Here is a 4,541-nt window from a genome sequence, read left to right on the forward strand (position 1 = left end):
TTCATGAAATGATCATGCAAGGCCTTAATCCTAATAATCATCCAAAATCCAGTTAGTTCAGCTCCATTTCATGCTCAGATTATCACAGGGAATCAGAAATAAAATTGCATTTCCATCTCAGCTCTCGGCTGGAACATCAACATCCAAAACAGAAATTTCTAATGGCTTAATATCATCATCCGACTGCCTAACCTCACATGCATATTACTAGATGACTTAAACTTCTTGTTTTTGATTAGTTAGACACTTAATCCAACTCAGATTGTCGCATAAAGTCAGAAATAAAAACTACAATTCCAAGCAAGCTCCTCGGCAGAAATGTTTTTAACCAAAACAGATATTTTCCACAGCTTTGGTTTCATCATCTAATTACGCAAATTAACACATGCAAGGTCATGGCTGGCTTAAACTACCTCTGATTATCCATTTTTAGTCCAGAAAATTTACCTCAAAGCAAGCTAAGACCACACACGAAAATCTGAAAAATTTCTGCTCCCTCTCGGCTCTCACGCACGCGACAGGTTTGCTGGTTCTGGTTTGGTGTAGCGGCTTCAACTGGTGGAGGTGGAAGCTGGTGGTGTTGCAGCCGTGAAGTTGGTTGCAGAATGGTTGAAGTTTTGCTCACGGTTTCTCTCTGCCTTTCTTCCAGCTCACGGTCAGAATAAAATGGACAGAAGATTTCAACTCGCGTTCCCTCCCTTGCTCTCGGATGCCTCACGATGAAAATGAAGTGCAGTGGTTTGCGGTGTAGGAATGAAAAGGAAGAGGGATGGTTCCGTGGTTTTGAGTGTAGAAGTGGTTGAGTGTTGTGTTGGTAGTGCATTTTGATTGGTTGAATGGTGCGGTGCTGAAGCTTCTGTCCGAGGAGCTGTTTGTGCAGAGAAGGAATTAACATTTGTGGTTTGTGTCAGTGAAAATGAAGGAATGGTATTGTGTCTTATGGTTGTGGAATGAAATGTGAAGTAGAGTGATTGATAGGTAGTTTTAGCCGTGAGATAGAAGGAATAATTTGGTGGTGCCGTAGTTTGTGAGAGTGGTTTACGTGTAAGAATCGATTTCGTATAACAATTGGTTTGCGTATCGAATTGGTAATAACAAATACGATTTGATTTGCGGTCAGACGTCTTGTTTGGTTTGCATGGAAGGTAAGGTAAGGTTATTTTAGTCTTTTCACTTCGCTCCTTAATCTCAACTTAATTCCTCAATTCCGACTTAATTCTAAAAATTATCCCCAAGTGCGATTTGAACGCCTAATTATACCCTACTATACCTAACCCATTTTTATCAAAAATTTGTCGATTACAATTTAATATTAAGGTTCCTAGTAATTCCTAACATTATTTAGCGATTAAATTAGTTATCAGAATTTCCAATTATTTATTCCCAAGAAATAGAGTTAGTTAACTCGAAATTTATCGATTTAGTATAATAAAGTCAAGTGAAATAATAATTTAATACAAGTGTGTCCGTTTGCACAGAAAAATCATTTTTACGCACTTATTGTGAAAACAAAGAAGGATAAGACTATAATTATCGTAATTTTCACGCCTTAAGTATGTTTAGTATATTAGTATCATGTTTATCTAACATTCATTGGTTTTCATCTTAACGCGAGAATTCCTATTAACATTTAACATTATTAACGATCAAAACTAGTTATCGGAAATCAAAGAATTTATTTTAAAGTAATAGAATTAATCCAACTCAAGAAATATTAATTTAGTATGGCAAACCGAATAATTCAATATTGGCACAATTGTATTATTTATTACATAGAAATTATCTTTATACTTTTATTGCAAAACAATTAATTACAATACTAGAATTCAAAGAAATTAATTATTAGATCAATGAAATAGTTTACCATAGAAATACGAAGTTAATGTAACAAAACTAAGAAGTTTAGTAGTTTAGCACAATTCTTTTATTTTGCACATAACGTTTATTTCTACGTACTCATTTAAAACAATTGGACTTAGTGCTAAAATTTATTAAAGAATTAAAATGTAAATAAAATATGCACTGATATTTATATGTCTATTTTCAGGGTTCTCACAATAGCGCTACTTAAGGGATCACTCGAGCCACCGATCAACGGCCCTGGGAGTGATGACCCTTCACCTTTAGGTCTGAAGGCTTGGGAGCCGAAGCCTTATCGAGTCTAGATGCATTAGTGTACCAAACCTCATGCATCCATAATAGAATTGCCTAGGGTAGAGTTGACCTTATCCTGAATTAGGGACACTAGGCACGAGGGGAGGGATTCCACCCTTCTTTCTTTATTTTTCTTTATTACCTTTTATGATACGAACTCGACCCAGCAAGAACCTGTCTTGAAGAACCAAGTCGATCAGGCAGCGGAAGGATCTATCTTGATCAGGTTATGGAACAATAACTACCTTGCTAGACCTAAAGAGAACCCGTCTCTAGAAACCTAGTGGATTGGTTATTGGTTAAGGAACAATAACTACCTTACTAGACCTAAAGAGAACCCGTCTCTAGAAACCTAGTGGATTGGCTATTGGCTTGAAAGAACAAGATGATGTAATCATCTTGCCTTGAACACCACAAGTATCCAAGCTAAATACTTGATACAGTTCAAGAAGAAACTCAAGTTCCATCAAGGAACTCCATAAAAGGAGACAACTCTCTTTTTATTAATTCATCTTCAATATCATGTCTGAATAGTTAAATAAAGTTGGCTATTTATAGCCTTACAAGACTCAAAACCCTAATCTAAATTGGAAATAATACAAACTTCCTTATTTGACTTGACACAACTTCTTAAATAAATTTGGAAACAATTAACTACTTTCCTAAAACTATAATTCAATTAGAATAAGAAACTAACTGACTCAATTGGCTTAACTATGGTCAACATGACCTTAGCCTTTATTTCCCTTAATAACTCAAGACAAACTAACAAGTATTGCTGGAAACTTACTTAAATAAATAACAAGAAATAAGCATGACAAATCTTCAATGATTCTTGAACCCGATTGCACCATCAACCATCAATTGAATTTCCTTGAATTTGAAGGGAATCCAAATCTTCATGTTCTCATCATTTTATATCAATTAATTGCCTCAACGTGTTATGTGATTATTTGTTGAACTAACATTTCCTTGTTTTCTTGCCTTTTGCATTCACAAACATTAAGAGATAAAAGGTCTGGCATGATCTTCTTTTAGGACCTACCCTTGTAGATAGGCTATTGCACGTTTAAGAAATTTTGGTATGTTTCGTTCATAAAATAATAATGCCATATCATTTTCGGCCTACCCTGGCAAATAAAGGGTCCCTTAGGTCATGTTTCATTTCAAATTGCATATTTTACTGCTTTAATTAGCTGGCATCATGCATAAACCCTAGAAAGGGAATGCCATTTAGGGGATCCCGCGTTAGAAATAAACCGCCCTGTGTCTCGGATATCTAATCCAAGGAGACTTGCATGTTTATATTTTTGTACCATCCAAAGGGGTAGTGCACAAGGTAAGGTAGGATCCGATCTTTTCCATGACCCTGGGGCGATCTTTGGTACATTAGAGTATGAGCATCTAACAATCATTCTTTGGCCATTTTTAACATATTTGGTAAAAATCCCTTGCTTAAAGGACATTAATTTGAAGAAATTCGCAAATAATTCCTCATTGTTGAGATGGTAAACTTATTGAGGCCAAATCTTGATTGTAGGAGGCTCATAGGCTAATGCATCGCAATGCATTTTTGAAACTACCAAAGGGGAGATAATTCCATCGATTTTTGAATAAACCATCATTTCCATTCATTTGATCAAATTATCCATCAAATTCATCCAAACTATTTGGTCAATTCATTCATTTTTAGAACAATTCGGTCAATTTTGAATAAATCATCAATTTCAATTCATTTGACCAATCTACCCTTTTTTAGGGTGGTCCGGTCGATTTTGAATAAATCATCAATTTCATTCAATTCATGTGACTAATTCACCTTTTTTAGGGTGATCCATTCAATTTTGAATAAATAATCAAATTTCATTCAATGCATTTGACCATTTTGCCCTTTTTAAGGTAATCTAGTCAATTTGGAATAAATCCTCAATTTCATCCTATCCTCTTGATCCGCTTATTCCTTTTTGGGGTGTAAGTCTAAAGTTCACTGGATAAATTAGTCGAGACATTGCAATCCTTTCAAGAGTAGGCTCTTTCTCACATCATTTTATGTGTCGATCAAAACAAGTAATCCATTCGGACTTTGTCCTCATTTTTTAGGACGAATGTTTCTTCTCACTCCAAATTGGCCAAATTTTTCAAATCATTTTTCACTCAATCAGTTGATCGGATTCATCAGGTATTGTATGGTGCCTACCCTAGAGGATTGCATTTTCATGCTAGGCCTACCCTTGGCATAAAGGGTTCCCCCATAGGACATGCATACCGATTTCATAGTCTTGCTTACTGACTCGGGGTATTTTTCCTTTTATTTTTCCCCCTTCCCCTGCATTCATAAAAATGTTTCAATAAGGTGGAAATATTTTTCTATATTTGATAACAATTTT

The sequence above is a fragment of the Coffea arabica genome, chromosome 1e (assembly GCF_036785885.1).
Source record: "Coffea arabica cultivar ET-39 chromosome 1e, Coffea Arabica ET-39 HiFi, whole genome shotgun sequence".
Taxonomy (NCBI): domain Eukaryota; kingdom Viridiplantae; phylum Streptophyta; class Magnoliopsida; order Gentianales; family Rubiaceae; genus Coffea; species Coffea arabica.